The following is a 20,730-nucleotide window of genomic DNA, read 5'->3' as shown; positions in this document are numbered from 1 at the left end:
CCACCATCCACACCCTCACACCCTCACACACACACACACCTTCCTCTCCTTTCCTCTCCTCTCTCAGCCAAGACACTCTCTGAGACAGAGAGACAGAGAGAGACAGAGAGAGAGAGAGAGAGAGAGAGAGAGAGTTCAGAGAATATGCGAGACAGCAGGTGAAAGGAGAGTGTGTGAGTGTGAGAGGAAGTGACAGTGAGTACATGTGTGAGAAGGGGTCACTAGGGGGAATCTCTCTAGAAATGAACTTCAAGAAGTGGGCGTTGAGGCTGTCGATTAGCCACGTCCTCTACAGCCTGGCAAGCCCCTCTCTCCTCCTTTTATCTCATCACACCATCCTCCTCCTCCTCTTAGCTGGAGCAATGACAGACGGATGAAGGGAGGTTGGCCTGATCAATACCCGCCTCACTGCTTCTCCTGGCCTCCCCTCTCTCCTCGCCTACCCCTGCACCGCGACACATCATACATTATAGAAGCAGGATCTGACTGCGGATGATGAATGTCCCGGCCTCGCCGGCCTTTAGGGGAAGGGCTGACGCGGGGGATGGCGGCACCACCAGCACACGGGGAAGCGCGGAGGTTAGCCACCGTGCTATAGGTTATCAATGCCCCTGCTGACTCACAGCTAATGAGCGTTCTAGTCACACAATCTATCAAACAGGTGACTGGGGAGCCGAAGATGTTTACAGGGAATGGCCGCAACAGAAGGAAACCGATGAGGTTATGAAGTTTGACGAGAAAAGGCTATGCCAGGAAAACCATGGGATCACTGAAGATTGAAGACTAGTCATGTAGAGATGGTTAATGTCTGGGGTTGTAGCAGGGATAATCGGGATCAGGACTGCTGCAGCTAGCAGTCTGCTCATTTACATAGACGTTTGGAGGACTAGGAGAGCTGGAGCATGTGACCTTGTCAGTCAGCAGGGGAGCGTTAACGGCCCCTCCAACTCCACAACAAACAAATGTAAATGGCTTTATATCGTAACATATTGGTTACCAGGCTATATGGGAGATATTTTTAATTTATTGAGTTACTGGATATATGCAACTTATTTTTTACTTAAGTGTGGGTGTGGGTGTGGTCTTTTGTAACTTGAATATGCAAGGTTTCTGGTCTCATTCACCTCCAGTTATTTTAGCTGTATAAAAACAGTTTTTTATGCTGCTTGTATTTTTTTTAATCATTATTTTCTATTATTATTATCATCATAAAGACTTTGGTTTGTAGTGCAAATAGTTTTACCTGTTACTGCTCTTTGCACCTTTATAGTAGCTAATGAACTGGAAGATGGGCACATTCACAGAAAACAGCCTACTTTCCCCTTACAAAATAAAAGTAGATATTTAATTGTGCATCGTCATTTCCCGTTCTTACATTTCCTTTGCTGTCATTTAATGCATCTTTAAAAACTAATAATTTAATAACACTGTTAAAATACAATTGTCAGCAAATCTAAAAATGAATATCCATTTTTTCTATTGTACATTTTGATGTTGTAATACTTAAATTTACATGCAATATTTTAAACACTTCCTTATTTTATGAGCTATTTATCAGTTATCGGCTATAACATAATTTTATTTTGGTTCTTTACTACAATCAACACAACCTGCAAAGCACTTGGCAAAAACGTTTTGATTTCTGTCATTGTATTCACCTTGATGTCATTCCAATCCTGTTTGAATGTTCTTTTGAGGAATACAAAATAATACATTATTTCTGGTTTAACACAAGGATTAAACATATTCAAAATATCATGTGTTCCATGTTTATTTTTGGGTGAGCTATCCCTTTAAGAGAGTTTCACATTGATTTGGGTTTTGCTTCTAATGAAACAGTGAGAAATGTCAGAGGCACTTGTTTCACTGATCACACCTCTACCATTTTTAAACCGTGAGTGCAACAGACTCTGCCAGTAAAGAGTGGCAAGAAATTTAACAACAGCAGTCAGTAGCTATGAAATGCTCTACAGTTGTCGAGATGTTTTGAGTTGGTTAGTGAACAGCTGGCTTAACAGTTGCAGCTCGTGTAGGCCAATCAAGACACTAGGCACAGACTAGTCCTGACACCAATATGTCATTAAATAATGCACTCAAGTAGAGAAAAGCACTTTCCCTGAAATTCTCTCCCTGTTCATGATTCTGACGCCCATGAGCATTTAAAGATTACAGAATCTGTCAAAAGAAAGGAGGTTCAAGCTAATAATCAGACATTTTGAGATCATCAAAACCAAGGAAACAATATACACAGCAAAAAGAAAAAAAAAACGTCTTTAGTTATGAGCACGTCTTCTGTTGGCTATCTCTCACCACAGGCCTGTGTTGTCGCAACAGAACTCTTAAAACATCTTCATATCAGCCCTCCTTGATTTGTGCCGAGTAGAAAGAAAGAAAATAAAGCAATAATCTTCTGCGGCATTGCCCCGGCAATGCTTGTCAGCAACAGTGATTTTCACCCTGTCTCTCCGGGGAAAACAGGGGCTGTACTGGAGGAGTGATGGATGGAAGCGAAAATGAATTCATCAATCTCCCCACGAGGAACTGGGAGAAGCAACAAGGAGACGTCCAGGTGTTGACATGCGTGTCCGTGTGGTGTGCGCCTGGCATCACATGTGCTCATGCACACACACCCGTAGGCAGAGTACATGTTGCAGACCACAACATATCGCAAATATAGTAGCGTTACGACAGTGCAAATGATATTTAATGATTTCAGCAGTCATAGCCATATATCGATTATTAAACCTATGTGAAATCATTTTGTGAAATAAAAATTTAAATTAAAATTAAAATATTTTTTCATTAGGGCTACCAAGTCAAATCATGATGAATCACAATCCATATAAAGGTTGTGTTTAAATATGTGTGTACGGTGTATATTTATATATATATATATATATATATATATATATATATATATATATATATATATATATATATATATATATATATATATATATATATATATATATATATATGCTGACAGGCATGTATAAATAATACACACAGATGCATGTACATATTTAACAAACATATGTCATAAATATTTACATCAATATATGATATTAATATATATACATACATACATACATACATATATGTATAAATATACACAGTACAAACATATTACGTAAACATACTTTTGTGGATGCGATTAACTGCGATTAATCTATTTACGTAACTAAAATAGTGCTGTTGCCTGGCAAAATATCAGATTTTCACTATATAATTTCTGTCACAATTATCATATGAAACCTTTTGAGTTTCTGAGCAGTATGATGTCGTACTGCTCAGGCCTCTCCCATGACTGCTGACAGACTGCCCATATTAGCATATCTCTGCCTTCAGCCTGTTCACTGTTTTCTCCATGCTCTTAAGCAGATTTCTCGTAAGAATTGCACTGAATGCAGGTGTTCGGTAGTTGGATGAGACATGAGAGCCACTGAGAGCCACCAAATATACAAAAATCAAAAGAGAGGGGTGGGGTGAGCAGTAGCTCATTATCATTTAAAGAGACATGCACTGAAATCTGTGAAAAGAGCTGTTTTGACAAGCTAAAAAGCATGTTGTTTTACATGACCTGTCAGGAAGTCTAACCAACGTATACTGTAGACTAGGGACACATTTTTTTAGGAATTGAGGAATATTCCAAATGTTAGAATTAGGCCTTCTGACAATATGCTGGTGACTACAGTAAAGAGGAAAGAAAGATCGGTGCATGATTAACCGTTCACGTGTGACACGCTCTGTGAAGGACCATAAATACTGTATAGCGCTAGGCGTCATTCACACAGAATCTGCTTTTGTGTTGACAAAGATGCGACGCGGGCAGTGGAATAGGTGAAACATGCAAGAAGATGGGAGTGAACTTTTCTTAACTTGAGCGCAGTTTTTTTTGAATGCCGTTTCATGGATGAGACACTGCAAGAGACGTGAGAGCTACAGTCAACCACATCAATGTTTACACAGAAAAAAAACAATAGAGAAGCAGCACAATCAAATTAAAAAAGCCTCTAAAGAACTACTACTGTATGTCTGATATTTCATGTTTGCATCATGGTGACAGGCTGAAAGCTTCTGTTGTTTTTAAAGAACATTTATAGTTAATAAAAGTCTACTGGTGTTATACCTTCAGTCATTTTGAATTTGAATGACCTTACTTTTGAGATTTTCCGAAAGAATTTTCCTCTTATTATTTCTGAACACAATATGTATAAGACAAGTTTGCACAATATGTAGTTGTAGTTTTTTGCATCTTTTCTGCAAAGATATTTACCAAGTGATTTGTTTAACATTTACATCATATTGACAACTTCATGTGTGCTGCACTTGGAACAGAATTATCTTTAACCAGAGGATTAATAAAGAAAAAGTAGCGTGAATAATGTTTTATTTAAATTTTCAGGTTGACTAGTTAAAATCATTTAAACATTTTTTTTAAATTGGTCAAACTTAAAAAAAAAAAAAGTCGCCCAGCCCTACTGTAGACGTATCATGAAGAGCCTATAAAGAATCATAACAACTTGTGGAAAATGGGCATTTGATGTCCCCTTTAAACTTTAAAACCTTTACGATACATCTGCATATAATGCACAGTGATAACACAAGTCTTTGCAAAAAATCACAACTAAAGAAACAACCCTTCACTTTAGAACAAAAGCATGAAAGTGCATGATTATTTTTCTATTTACTAGCCCACCAACTAAAGGTCTGAATTCTAAAATATTAATTTACAGTTTTGCAGCTTTTGACAGAAGTCTGCAAATCAGTATGTTTTAACACCACTTTGAATACAGCAGCCCAGAGATTTGTTTAACAGTCAGTGGAGTATGTAAATACCATTGATGCACTTTCACAAGTGCCAACACAAAAGAGGGGTGCATTGAGTCCTGTCGAGGGGGTTAATAAGGGATGTATAAATAGGCAGACAATATTAAATATTGAGATTACATGGAACAATTAAAATGTGACCATGTAGAAAGGCTCCTGGGGTGGCTCCCTATTGATCAGAGCTCTGCCAGGCAAGACCAGAGCTCTTGTTTTGATACTCAGATAGGTACAGATCTGAGCATCTCAAGGGATCAATTGGAAAGCGCAGCCACAAAAACAGCCAATTAGTAGCCACACTCCACAGCCTCCCTCTCTTTATCCCTCTCTACTCTCTCTTTCTCTCATTCTAGTAAATTCCGAGGGCCTCGCTGAATTGTTTTTTTTTTCTCCACACAAACCCAGATGCGTATACATACACACGACAAGGAGCTCGATCCTTTGTAGCGGGTAACACCAAATGCAAATGAACCTCTCATGCCCTTCGTCCCTCAGAATCCACCCGCGTTCCCTCGTCTGAATGTCATGTTCTGGAGTTCTAGAACCCCGGTGTAATTCATTATCCCTGTCAAGTTAATGTGCCGTGTTGAGCCATATGGCGAGGCTAACACACGTAATAAAGGAAATTCCTTCAACTTGTTATAATCAGCACATTGGGCTTTCCAAATACTGACATGAACAGCTTTATTGTGTTTGCTGCATTTTCTCTTAAAATTCTTGAGAAAAACAGGAAAGCGGGCAGGAAAGCGGAGCGGGGGACTGGGGCTAAACTTGGAGGCCAACAAAAGGAGGGAGGGAGGGAGAGGTAAAGAAAAAGAAAGCTCTACAGCTGTCTAAAGTTTGTGTCGGCAAGAACCTTGAGCTATCAGTGCAGAGTCCTGAACGCTCGATGCCCACACACGAACACAAGCAAACACTCACAGACATAACAATGCCAAACAAAGCCACACACCCACTCGCTCACTGGCTCTGTGGCTTTTAAAATGGATCCTTTTGTTTCCTCGTTTGGAGTGTTTGTGTATCTCGCCATTGTTTTCGAGGCTTTTGATGTTTGACAATCGCCAAGGACGGGGCCCGAATCCAAAGGTCCCCTCCCGCCCTCTCCATGCCCTCCTTCGCACGATCCCAGCCGAGCAGGTAGGAAGGGGGTGGAGGGGTCTGTTCTTTGAGGGGCACAATTTCAAACACGCGCTACCCCTGAGCTCAGCATCAGTTTCTGTTAATTACAGTCTTGTCAGCAGTGGCATTATTCAAACAGCTCGCGCAAATGTTAATGAGCTCTTATTTGCATATTTATTTTTTTCTTTGTTGAAATGTCATTGATTATTATGTTCTACGATGATGAATGCCTCTGCTGATGCACTCTGATATGTAATTAGTCATTAGATGGAATGAATAGATCAATTAAAAGGAGGGAGCGAGGACCGGATTGAGGACGAATCAGAAAAAAGATTGAAGAGGATTATGGGAGTGGAGAACGAGATTGTCATGTTAAGGTGAGTCATGAGCGTTTCTCATTGGTGGAGGATGTGTCCTGGTGTCTCCTACAGTTAAACCTGGGGTCTTTAACCTTTTTCAGGCCCGGGAAGCCATTGGTGGATAGTGCAAAGTCAGAGCAGTGGCCCCCCATTAAATGCTGTATAAAACTGAAAATAGGCCTAGCATTCAATAACAATATCTATATACATAGTTTGAAAAGAATATCATTATTGATAATAAATCAAGTAAATACTTTTTCAATTTTACTCAACATTATCTTCTACTAAAATAAATGAAATATAACTACCCAGTACAGCTTCTGAAGAATCCTTGTTAAAGACACCTTTTGTAAGAATATCTCAAAATATTATTATTATTATTATTTTTGTAATAAAAGTAAAATACAAATTCATTTAAAATTTAATTTCTTTGCTCTACAGAAGACTCCTAATGTAAGAATAGCATCTCAAAACGATTGGTATATGATTAATTTATAAAATATGTAAAAAAAAAAAAAATTATAAACTAGTGTTTTTTAAGTGTGTAAATAAAAATATAAAATACAATTTAATATAATTTTATAAAATAATTAAATTAGAAACAACTACCTCCCCGAGTAGCTCTGCAGAACCCTTGTTGAGGACCCTGATGAAACACAATCCTTGCAGTGACTCTTTTCCTTCTCGTTGAGAATCTCACAGGTTTGCAGGATCTCCTGACTCACCAGATGGGGAAGAGGGTCCTGTGTGTGGACTTATCAACAACCACAGCAGCTGGATTTGACCTAAACACCCCCACCTCAGAAAGTCAATGGGATGACCAGGTCTGCGCAATGTGATTTTCGGTTGTTAGTGGGGGGAAAATGTTTTCTTTTGACCTCTGCGGTCCCTAACTTAACCACCCTCTCCAGCCAATGCCCGCTCCTCCCCGATACAAGACGGCGAAAGAGAGAGAAATGCATTACTGCAGACCAGATGGGAACATTCCACATGACCAAACCAATCAATCACCTTGGTGGGACGCAGGTGCGCCACAGCCGTGCAGCAACACACCATTTCACAGTCTATCGGCCACAAACACATGGTCACCAATCAATGGCCCCCTGAGGACGTGCGCTTCTCCCCTACCCCACCGGTTCATGGCTGATGACTTCATAATCACACATCCCTCTCTCTCTCCTTTCTCCACCTCTCGCTCTCCCCTCAGCGGAGGAGTGTGATGAGCTATCTAATAACCCTTTCTTCCACGCACCCATCTCGCCACGCTGGCCGATGACTCCCCTCGAGCTAACCCACGCAGGCTCACGTGTGCGTGAGACAGTCGCTTGTGGTCACAGCCCATGCTGTGCATCGAGAACCCGGTGGAAAAACAGGAGGGTGGGGCGTACTTTTATGTCCCAGGATGGATATCGCATCATCTGAGCCACATCAAAGGCTCTGCAGCCGGCTGGTATCAGATGCCAAGCAACTGTTAAACAATGGGGCCTCACTGGAAGGATGGAGAAGGATGAATGCAGGAGGGGAATTTTGATCCCACTCGGGCGGCGCTGCCGGCGTACTCTCAAACTCACACGCAAGCACGCTCTTTAAAATCCTGTTTAAAGTTGCTGAGAGACTCGGATAGCGGAGAACAGGCATATGTCAGAAGCAATGAAAGAGTTGTCAGTATTAAAACATTTCTCTTTTCATACTGGAGAAGTGTTTAGTAACACTTCGCAAGGTTCTGTCAGAGAGAAATCGTGTCACAGAGAGGGAAGCGTGTGAACACAATTCACTCTGTATGTGTGAAAGTGTGTTGGGGGCCTAGACGCTACCAACCCACGGGGATATTTATAATACTGCTGGTGGAGTGGACACTGTCCACACCAAATGATGAAAATATGGGTGATGGGTGGTTTATATTACATAGTTGAGCTGCGTTCGAAGCTGTTGTAAATTACACTGCAAACATACACCTTTGTTTACTTCTGTGTGTTGCTCAACAAACACTGATTCTGAGGAACTACATTGTTTGGTGAAAGAATACTGTTTTTATTTATATCTCTGTTTTATTCTGTGAAACCTTACTAGGTATATGAAATAACCGTTTTATAAAAGCAATAAACCCTGTGAAGCCGTGGTTTACAGTGAATTTAAAACAGCTGAGGGGGTTTAACAACATTTTACAACATTTTCAACATTTGAACAGTAGTGTACTTTTATGTCAGCAACTGAGATACAACAAAGTATTTAAACTTTAAACAATTAATTAATATTATACAATGTGTATGGAAAATGTATTTAAAAATATATTTAAAAACAGAAAACGCTCAAAATATTTCTCTCTATTAGTAATTCTTTGCCTTATTAAAAGGGCAAATAAGGATGATCTGGAGCAGAAAGTGATCTTTATAATAAACTACAGCAACTATAGCAGCTGCCATGAGCTAACTGCATCTGTATGTTGTTTTATTGTGAGGATTTAAATCTAAAGGTTACATTTGTTTTCCTTCACAAACAACAGCAGCCCTTGGATTGTATACCCTGTATGTTTATGTGTCCAGTAGATAATGCTGGAGTGCTGCTGCACTGAGAGTCTTACACATAGTCACTCATTCATGGGATTCGGCTCTCCTCTCTGGATTAGTTGTGGGGGAGGATGGGTTATTTCTAGGCAGACTGACTGCACACTCACCACCTGAGACCCCGAGCCAGGTGTGTGTGCGTGTGCATGTAAGTGTGTGTATATGTAAGAACAGCACCTGTGGGGCACAGCAGGAGCCCAGCTACACACAGGTGGGAGCCAGAAGCCCTACTGTCCATCCCATGAGCCCCCTCTCGTTTCAACAGGTCGTTCCGTAATTATACTCAACACAGCCCATTAGCCATCAGCCTTCAGAAGAACATATGCTGCAACATTGCCACACACCGCATGCCTACGCGTGAAAGACTGTGGGGGAGATCGTCTTCCACTGGACACGGTGCCTAAGAATACCTACAAACTGCTTTTTTTTTACACCGTAATGTTCTTCAATGGCTGTGATATTGAGAAAATCTGCATAAGCAGTAACTTAAATATTCGGTAAAGAGTGACATTAAAGTGTTACTTGATCATTAGTGTTTTTAGTGCTGGGCAAAATAACCAGAGCTTTATTTTTTGAGCAATTTGATATTTTAAATCTCATATAATGAAATAGTGATTACACAATTACATATTCAATATCTGCCTATATCAGTTTGCATTATATACCTGCAGGTTCACTTTCATTTTAACCAGCATCTAGTAGTGCCTGTGACCGCACCGAGAAGCACTGCTTTCAGAGTTTGTGCTTATTTAAATGAAAAAAAAAAAAACATATACAGTACACACACACACACACACACAAGGACTAAGGTATTCTCTGAATACAACTACAATGTAACCAAAAAAAATTCTCTTGCTGAATAATTGTATTATTTTTATTGTATTTTGTTTCTTGATATATTAAATCTTATTTCTATGACCATTACTGGCATCTCTTTTTTTTCATCACTATTCTTGATTTGTATTGATGTTTTGGAATTAAGGTGTGTAAAAATCATGCCAATTAAGTACTTTGAAACTGAAAACTCAAAGAGAGAGACAGAAACAGAAAGAGGGAAAGAGAGTGAGAGACTGAGAGAGAGAGAGAGAGAGAGAGAGAGAGATAGGAAGAAGTCTGGTAAAGTCATTGACAGCAGCAGGGTGCTCTGGGTCCAGACTGCATTCATTTCACTGGCAGAATTCCTTCCTAATGAATCACTGCCCTTCAACTTTGCATTTTCATTTAACAATCGCTAACATTTTCATTGGCATGAACTGCTGCTGAGTACCAAGGGATAAAACTGGGAGGGAGAGGTAGAAAAATATGGAAAAAGAAGTCCAGACAGAGAGATTAAAAATGGCAATAGATGAGTGGAAAAGAGGGGGTTAATGGGAGGAGGGTGGATGATGGGTGGAGACATTGAGAGTACAGGGAAATGCAAGTGATGCAGGATGCTGAATGGAGGACAACAGCAAAGAAAACATGAAGGACAGAGAAACAGAGCCCAGAATCCTGCATATACACAGTCCTGTAAGGACTGCAAGCAGATTTGGGTGTTGTTTTGTTCAGGCTTTGTTATGCATGCAACGGGATTGGATTAAATAATGCCAGCTAATGATACAGTCATCAAAGCCCAAAGTGCCACATGCTGCTCGTGTTACTGAGTAAATCCAACTGTGCTGCACATGGATGCCGAATGTAGGCGTCGCCTTTTCATGTGTCATTCAGCATTATTGAGATTTCTGGCACATTTCTGGATGCCATCATGAGTTGAACTAGTGGGATATTAAAGATACAAGAATTCAAAATATTCTAAGGCCTAAAACATACACTATACAAGAGCGTTGACTCACAACGGTTCCAGCTACACTAGCTTGATTTCATACAGTTGCATGCTAATATGTGTCAGGACATAAGTATGGGCGGCATTTAAAAAGAAAATATAGCAAGTTAGTTAAAATAATTCCAATAGTTAAATGGGATTTTAATTAGTTCAAATAAACACCATTTGACTAATGCATTTCTATGATTTTTCCCAATGTCGTGTTGAGTATATAATATATTTTTTAAAGGGCACTAAAGTAAAGTACTTAAGTTAATTTATCAAGTACGTAATAAGTATTTAAGAAACAATACAGAAATAATACGAATACAATGTACCACTAACATTCAAAAGTTTGGGTTTGTCTCTGCCTGCATTTATTAAAAAAAAAAATAATAATATTTTGAAATATTATTGCAATTTAAATTACATTTTTTCTAGTTTAATATATTTTCAAATGTAATTTATTTCTGTGTCAGCAAAGCTTAATTTTCAGCAGCCATTTCTCCAGTTTTCAAACTAACATATATTCAATATTAACACTGTATTGGTTTCTGGCTTAAGCTTTCAGAATGGCCTTAATATTTTTGTTGTTTTTACTGTCGGGATTTTTTCCTGTGCTTGTACATTTGATAACAGAACTCTATAGACGACGCAGACGCATAGTAGACAGATTAGCTCAGGCGGTAATTTCAGTCACCCCCAATGGCCTGTGAAAGCAGGCTTCCAGGACCTCTATCAGCAGGGCTCAATCAGCTCTGCCGCCCTCCCCCGCACGACTCAGAGCTCTTCAGGCCCTCTGCGAACAGCCCCGCAGACATGAGCGCACCAGGCCACAGCTGATCTCTGCAGCTGGCCTGCCTGCCCGCTCGCCTCACCCCCTCCACACAGAGGCCCTGGCCTAGGGAAGCCAGGGCAAGGGCGCATGACGGGTTGATGGATAGATGTGTAGATGTAAGGAAGGGAGGAGGGGCGTCATTGGAGGAAGAAGCGAAGGAGAGGGATTTGTGGCCTTTCAGGCCATCTTGGGCTCTTCATGCTTGGCTGAGCGCAGTAACAGATAAGCGCACCCTGGAGCTCTGCATAATGACCAGCTACATCCACTACACTTCACACTAGTGCCACCAGACTCCCACACCACTACAGATGTCCGCTCTGAGCCTGTGTCAGCACACATTGCTTCCAGCATCTTAAACACTCCTGTGTGTGAGTGGCTAAAGCATAAGGCTGCTCAAATGTCTTGTACAGTGCCTTGTTAACGTATTCACAACCTTGACTGATTCACAAGGGCCGTTCACACAGAACATGCTGTTGCATTCAAAAACAGCTAGATCCAGGGCAGTGCGAGGGAAGAGAGGGGTGTTTTGAAAAAAAGGAGCTTCTTGTAACTTGACACAGCCATTTAAAATCAGTACTCATGGCGTGAGATGCTGAAAACAGTGTGAAAACATCTGAAAACGTTCTAGTGCACGTTTATATATGTCTGCAACGGCTAATTGATAATTATCTTATTATATAATTATTATAATTATTATTTTAGGACAAATCAACTGTTTAATCAATTATAAGAATAATTGTTACTAGCAGCACTATTTATATAGATCAACTATTTAATGAAAGAAAACCGTGGACTTGCACTTGGACCATAGTGTGGCCCAGTGAGAAAAAAAAAAAGGTTGTGAACCACTGCATTAGACAAACATCTAATAAGATAGACATCCTTTAGAGGATGCATTAATGAGCAGAGAGAGGAAGGAATGAGTGACAGGCAGGAGGAGGATAAAATGATGGCATACAGGGAGAAGGTGGAGAGAGAGAGAGAGAGAGAGAGTTCTCGAATGCACCTGCGGCCCTGCTGTGTTGTGTAGCTGCTCTACAGGATCGTGCACCTGAGCAGCACCTGGTCACAATCAGAGCGCCAGCCAGAGGAGCGGCCCTCAGACGCCCCACACGTACACCTGCCTCTACCACTACACACCAGGGAACCAGAGCACAGCGTACAGCCACATGCTCAGCCTTAAGGAATAATTAAAAAGCAAATAAATAAATAAATCACATGCAGTACGAGATACGTACAAATAAGCCGAGCACCAGGACAAATCTTTTTTCCTTCCCCCAGCTGAACAAAAGGATAGTTAGATGCATCTTGGCATCTCTGTGCTGCTCCTCTTGTGCACACAGGAAAAAAAAAAACACACACACAGGCTACAAATGCTCTGCACACTTTGCATTGTCACTAAATTACTGCATAATTTCATTTCCTGGAAAGCCATTAGGTTTCATCAAAGGAGATGAGAAACAGATGAGAACAATTCTCTTATGCATAGAGAATTCATTTAGTGGCGCGGCATATGCGGGAGCACCACGCTTACACCAAACTCACTGCAGGCAGAAAGTTGGGATGCAAATTTCAGAAATTACTGTGCCATTCCACAATTAGTTTCCTTTTTTATAAAAATTTTTTTTTAACTTTTTAAATGCATAGAATGCAACGCATACATCAAAAATAAACATTTAATTATTACCCATTGTTTCTCTGTCTGTACTTGTACTGTGAACAATGACAATAAAGTTGACAGATTAATTAAGTGCATTTAAGTGCCATTCGGTTGTGTCTCCTTCCGCTTTCTGGGTGACGTAAACGGGTTGTGTCACATTAAAAAAAGCATTGTGAAAGAACCAGTCGTGAGATTTAAATTAATTAAAGGAGGCTTCGAGGCAGAGGAATTTGCCTCGATATTTTTTTGTAATCGAGTTACTCGAGGAATCGTTTCAGCCCTAATATAGAGTGATAGGAATTGAATATATAATTCTGCTAAATGAAATGGCCTAACCCTAACCTAACCTAACCCATGACACAAAAACTTTTAGGGTAAGGGTAAGATTGTACTGAAACTGCTGGATCTCTGGTCCTCATTCAAAAAGGTTTCAAATTCTGATGCACTGACAGTACAACTACTGATAAACTTAAAAAATAACAAGTCGTTAATAAATAAATTGCAGTCATTACATTTCTACACTACTTTTACTAAATAAATAAAATACTAAAACCTAAAATAAACTGACCGTAAACACTACAAGTGAATGAAAGCAGCACAACATTATAATGTCGTTTTGATATTAACTAAAGACTACATTTAAATGATGAATAATGTTGACCAAGAAAAACAAAATTAGCACCAGCACTTTGGTGTAGTTAAGCCACAAATCAGCATATTCAAATAATTTCTGAAAGATCATATAACAGTGAAGACTGGAATAATAATCAGCTTTGCCATCACATAAATATTTATTAAATATATTTAAATAGTAAAGAGTTAATCTAAAACTGTAAAAATATTTCAAAATATTACTGTTTTATCATATTCTGACCAAAAATGCAGCATTGGTGATCAAAAACAATAAAAATTCTTACTAAGCCCCAAATAAAATCGTATAATATAAAATAAAATAAAATAATATAATATAATATAATATAATATAATATAATATAATATAATATAATATAATATATATATATATATATATATATTTATTGGTCAATAAATTCATAATACATGATGAAAATACAAATTTTTACAAAAAATATTGGAAAACAAGAACCAAGCGATTTAAAGTTCAGAGTTATTGTAGTCAAGCTGAGAATCTGAGACTCCCTTCACATGTACACCTTTGCTTTCTGTCGCTAAGGCTACATCATTCTGGAGCACCAGAACAACAGTAACACTTACTGCCGTCTTCATACAGCGCTCCTGGGAGAAGAGCGTTTAGGTGCCACTAGGCTGAGAGGTGGCAGACCAGCCATGATCTTCTTCTCTGGGGAAGAGACGGGGATGGAGATTTGACCTGGGGGAGTGCTGGTAAACCTTCTGATGTCCCAGGTGAGGAACACAAGCTCCAGGCCAACTAAAAGATTTAATCTAACAGGCGAAATCACACGGGTGCATTCACTAGATGTCTCTTCAGAGATCAGCACAGACTAACTCAGCTTAAAGGGTTAGTTCACCCAAAAATCTAAATTATGTCATTAATGACTCACCCTCATGTCGTTCCAAACCCGTAAGACCTCCGTTCATCTTCGGAACACAGTTTAAGATATTTTGGATTTAGTCCGAGAGCTCTCAGTCCCTTCATTGAAGCTGTGTGTACGGTCTACTGTTCATGTCCAGAAAGGTAAGAAAAATATCATCAAAGTAGTCCATGTGACATCAGAGGATCAGTTAGAATTTGTTGAAGCATCGAAAATACATTTTGGCTGACACTCCCTCTGAGTTCAAACAAACCAATATCCCAGAGTAATTCATTTACTCAAACAGTACACTGACTGAACTGCTGTGAAGAGAGAACTGAAGATGAACACCAAGCCGAGCCAGATAATGAACAAAACATTGACTCGTTTTCTTAAACCGGTTTATTGAATCGAACTGTCCGAAAGAACTACTGGTGATCCGAAAACCGATGGAACCGGTTCTTGACTCGAGAACGAGTCAGTCTATTTTTCGTTATCTGGCTCGGCTCGGTGTTCATCTTCAGTTCTCTCTTCACAGCAGTTCAGTCAGTGTACTGTTTGAGTAAATGAATTACTCCGGGATATTGGTTTGTTTGAACTCTGAGGAAGGGTCAGCCACATTAAAAAAGTTAACAGCTTAAGTTATTTGTGGATAAATGCGTATTAGAGACGCAAACTGTTTCAAATGATTCAGTTCGATTTGGTAAACTGGTTCAAGAAGATCCGGTTACATCGAATGATTCGTTCGCAAACCGGATATCACAAAATGCTTTGTTTTAAACTCTCTCAAAACAGACCCGGAAGAGAAGACAATGTTGACTAAAGTCGTAGTTTTTGCTATTTTTGGACCAAAATGTATTTTCGATGCTTCAAAATATTCTAACTGATCCTCAGATGTCACATGGACTACTTCGATGATGGTTTTATTACCTTTCTGGACATGGACAGTATACCGTACACACAGCTTCAATGGAGGGACTGAGAGATCTCGGACTAAATCTAAAATATCTTAAACTGTGTTCCCAAGATGAACTTACGGGTTTGGAACAACACAAGGGTGAGTTATTAATGACATAATTGTAATATTTGGATGAACTAACCCTTTAATATAGATGTGTAAAGAAGGCCTGAACCCGGCCGAAGAAATCCAAGTCTTACTGAGTCACTTCAGTAGCGAACAGGGCTGGATGTGTGTGTGTGTGTTGATGCTGCTAATAATAAGCAGATTATATTTAATAGAACAGAGAGGATGTGCGGCAGGCCACAGGAACGTGAGTGCATCCACAAGCCAGTCAGCACTATTAAAAATATAGACAGGCACATGGATTGAAATGCTGGCGAGTGACAAACACACAGTCACATGCTCAAACACACACACACACACAAACACACACACACACACACACACACAGACTCGCTCATGGTAATTAAATAAAATGGACTAATCTAAACCAGCTGAAATCTTTCATGAGTGGCTTGCGGAAGAACAGAGGAGTAAAAAGAGAGAATTTCTCAGATACGAGGAAGTCCGGAAATGTCCTTGTAACATCTTTTGTCTCCGTTTGATGCTCAGCGATCAGTGTGACTGAAAGCAGATATCCAGAAATCCACAATGAGATGGTAACTTCACTGACTTCATCAGATGTCCTCTTCTCTCTCATCTCTAACTTTCATCTCATCAGAGAATGTGTGATGTTGAAAATTCAATACATGTCATCTTGAAAATAAAACCAGGAGGCTTTATGTAGAGAGAGAAAAAAAACATGAACAAAAAATGAAGACAAATGATAAAGATTAATCTGAGAGCAGCAGGGGGGCGAATGACAGGTTGAGGTAAAGTGAGATCTTTATGAAGGGTCACTGAACGATAAAGGTCATTGATGACATTTTCGGTGTTGAATTGGAAATGTGCGGAATGGATTCTTTTAAACAGACTGAAAGTCACATTGTAAAGGAAGAAGCAAAAAATAATAATTCTTCCATATTGTTACATTCATCTGAGTGAAAAAAGGTAATAAAAAAAAAAAAAAAAGACAAATAAAAATTAGGACCAAGTCTGTGTTGCTGACTGGAGACAGAGGTGAATATGAGCTTGCATTCGTTTGTGAGAATTCAATTCTGGCAGAGTTCAAATGTATATAGTCTTACTTATTGCCTTATAGGATAAATAGATTCATGCATAGTTTTTGTCCAATCAGATGCTCTGTAACAAGACTGTCCACCACAATCGTTAATCATTTGACAGCACTACTTTTTACAGAAACACAAAAGTTTTCATTTAGTCTGTTTAACTTGGGTAATTAAGTAATTTAACTTGTATGCTTTCCAGGGTGTTGTATTCTCAGGTAATAAACCAGCGGGAGAGCAGTAAACCAACTAGTTCAACAAATTTGACATTTTACTGTTTTAGAATGCTTTTTGGTCAAGGATGAAGTGCGTCCACAATGCTGAGATGTTTACCTGTTGAAACTTATCCACATTTTGTGAACAAAGTAGATGATGACACTCTAAAATGCAAGTATTTCAGAAGTGCAAATGAAATGCCATTGTTTCTTTTAATGGTTTTGGCCCTCTAAAATTATTTCCTGAAATACTTCAACTGCATTAACAAACAAATTAGTCAAAATGTGATCACACCGTACTGAGTCATAGCATCTTATTCTGCAGCTTTTAATGCAGTTCTGCAGCCACAGATTTCATTTAGCCTTGTTGATGACTAGCACAACGCTTTCGGGAAAAAGGTTTACTGAAATGAGCGTTACCCAACAGACCAGCACTAAACTCCAGCGGAGGAGAGCGTATTGCCAGGAAACACAGCTTTCTTAGATCATGTATGTGCATTCTTCCCATCTACCGCAAATCACAAGCTTCCCTTGAGCTGCAAAGCAACAAGCTTCACCTTAGGTTTCAGGAAGTTTACAGCAAAACACATGTACAACTGATTGCAACAATTTTTTTCCAATGAGCATTCAATTTAAAACTCATGTACCGTGTTTGGTTGTACTCCGTTTCATCAAGTCTAAAGCCAGGCTGGCCCTGTCTGTGCCAACTGTTACCCATGGAGTTTGGAATGTCAACAAAGTACTAAACTAATTTGTCTTTTGTGATGGTAATCTGTTAGACCAGTAAATACTGGCTGCGCTGAAGAAGCAGGATTCTCTACGTGCATGCAGATTTCTTCTTAATCTAAAGCTGCATTAAGCCTTATTAAATTATGCTTAAAACTTCAACATAGTCATCATTATGCAACACACTCCAGTGTTACAAACAGACAAGCTCACAAGCAAGCACACTCTGTGTGCTATGGTTGGCTGATCAATTGATTATAGGGTTAAACCACACTACAAATTATGTTAAGGCTTCTGAAAATGGAACAGAGATAATTTATGTTTTGCAGAACTGAGTTCACGTCGGACAAGGTTTGTGATTACGCATTACCTGATGTCATCGGCTGCCGCATCAGAGGACCGTGTACAGCACGGGACGGTTTGGGTGCCACGTGCGAGCAGGAAGGCGAAGAGGATGCTGGGTAAGAGGATTGGATCAGAGCACTGGCACGTGTGGCGCAGACTGACTGACCTCTGACCTCAACACTCTCATAGACTTTCTTCAAGCATACACACAAACACAGGCTGAAATACACACCAGCACATTCACTATCACCAGCCCATGGGGTCTTAACGCACCATATAGGAAGATGATGCAACAAAGCGAAATATCTCTCCACTCCGAGACAAACCTCAAAGGTATCATCCGATACGTAGTTCTACATAAACTCAAATCCATTACCAATACAGCAGAAGAGAGTGTGACCTTTAAAATGGATCTCCATTATTCAGAACAAGCAGCGGTTACTCCAATTAAAATGTTATGTCAAATAAACAGTCATTACCAGCCATCTGCTTAGCACTATAAACTGTAACAAGTTCATTATCATAGACAATAGCTGACCCCAGGTAACCCCAAGCTGCTCTCAACATGTCATACTTCACTTAGAGAGCGCGTGGAACCAGGTCAACGCATGCAGCCCCCGCAGGCATATTTAAGACTACTAAATGAAGCATTCAAATTAAACCGCTTAATGGGATAATGGTTTATGAAAGCAAATCAGAGGCATTTCTTATATTAACGCTGTAGACAAACAAGGTTATATGTTTGTTCAGATTATACAGTTTAAATAAAGACATTTTATGTATTATGTATTTATTAAAAACGAAATTCGAGAAGGTATTATCAGCCACAAACAGTTTGAAAAGGTAAACAAACAAGTGCCAGCCTACAATTCCTATTTCCTTCAAGAAACCGCAGACCACCGGGATTTGTCTCGAGATAATCCACTTAGATTACCACGGCTCTGTTTTTAAACGGCACACGCAGGGAAAAAAAATGGGTCACACAAAACCCAAGAGTACCTCACAGGCCAGGGTTCCCTCAGAAATGCCATTCTTGTGATGGTAATGCTTAATTGTATTACATTCACATTCGGAGCTCTGCCTTTTTCATTGGTGAGTAATAACCTTTCAGAGATGATTTAATGAGGTTGCTCCGGAATGGGTAATTCCATGTAAATCCCAGATATTACTGCTGAAATTCAATTTGATAAGACTCGGCCTCCTCGTCCAATCCCAGCAAGATAGCGCAGGCAATTTAGCCGTGCAATCAGATTGCCTAATTCCCTGACACATCATTGTTCCAGATCATTTCCATATTTTGCTACTTATAGGCATAATTAGTGCCGCATCAACAGGACAGAGGAAAACCAAACATCCTCCCTACCTCCACACACACACACACAAATGCAGATCAACTGGTAGAGAGATAACGTTTTATTCCGGTGGGCTTCGTGCAGTTGCACCCATCCGTAAAACTTGCCACCTTACATGGCAACCGGTCTCCAGGGTGATGCTACAAAGAGCCGGGGTTCAGCAGCCCATAAAGCTGTCATGTGCGAGCACATCACAATAGCAGCAGACAGAGAGACCTCAGATCTAACAACATCCATCAATCACGTTCAAGGGATAAACAGCCCCTTGTGAATCTAATCAAGCCAAACTGATAAATATATAAGAAAATGCTGCTTTTGTTATCATCTTAATCATCTTTTCAACAAAAATACAAATAAAAAGTCAAATTTAAAGCTTGTTCACCATGACTCTCATGTAAAATAGTAAGAACAAACACCTTCATAAACAAACGACACCCCACCTATTGAAAAATAAAATTATGGCACAAAGTAGGCTATATCATATACTGATTACAAATATGCTACCTTGTGGGAAAAAAAAGGGTGCAATCTTTCAGAAAGGAAACAGTTATAAATACAGCAATGGAATGTTCACTTCACAACGACAAAATTATCCACAACAGAAATAACCGTGTGCAATTTTCCGAGTCTGCACTGCACATCATCTTGATGCTGAATAATGTGTATTACGCTTTGTGTCTGTGGAGTCAGCAGACAAGAAGTAAAAACCAAGGGCCAAACAAGCACAAACTCACAAACTGATACAGATGGAAAATTATTTGAAACATTTTTGGAAGCAAAAGAGGAAGTGGAGCGAGTTGAGTAGAGTTTCACACACCTCTTCGGAAAGAGGAGAGAGATTTGAGAGAGTCCGTGGCTGAGGGGGTTTGTGTGTGTAAAATGATCTTTGGCCCATCTGTTTGTTTCACTACCACCCCTGAAACCCCTCCTTCGCTCTCTCTCGCTCTCTCTCTCCTTTCCTTCCCATCCCTTCTCACTCTCCTCTGCAGAAAAATGCAATGTGCCACTGGAAGAGGCCGGTGGCTTTTGTGATGGAAAACTGTACTGATGGTGTGACTTCCACCCTGGGGGAGGGTCAACTTCTGAAGACAGTCACAGCGCAGGAAGATGCTAAAGGAAAATTCATATAATATTGAACAATATACTGTATAATAATATAATTAGAATGAATTATAGATCAGATAAATAAAGCATTTCTAATACAACTTTATTATAGATTATTAGTCAGCGCAGTCTGTTGTCCATTCATGAACGAATGACTAATTAATGAACGGATAAAAAAAGAT

General features: G+C 39.6%; 1 protein-coding gene across 5 annotated transcripts in view; it reads right to left on the bottom strand.

Annotated features, from left to right (window-relative positions):
- The window catches only part of tcf12 (transcription factor 12), a 106,186-nt gene that overhangs the window by 45,859 nt on the left and 39,597 nt on the right, over positions 1–20,730 (bottom strand). The gene's annotated exons all lie outside the window — the stretch shown is intronic.

This window comes from Carassius gibelio, chromosome B7 (genome assembly GCF_023724105.1).
Source record: "Carassius gibelio isolate Cgi1373 ecotype wild population from Czech Republic chromosome B7, carGib1.2-hapl.c, whole genome shotgun sequence".
In the NCBI taxonomy this organism is placed as follows: domain Eukaryota; kingdom Metazoa; phylum Chordata; class Actinopteri; order Cypriniformes; family Cyprinidae; genus Carassius; species Carassius gibelio.
The sequence above is the reverse complement of the archived record's forward strand: the minus strand, read 5'-3'. Positions and strand labels throughout refer to the sequence as shown.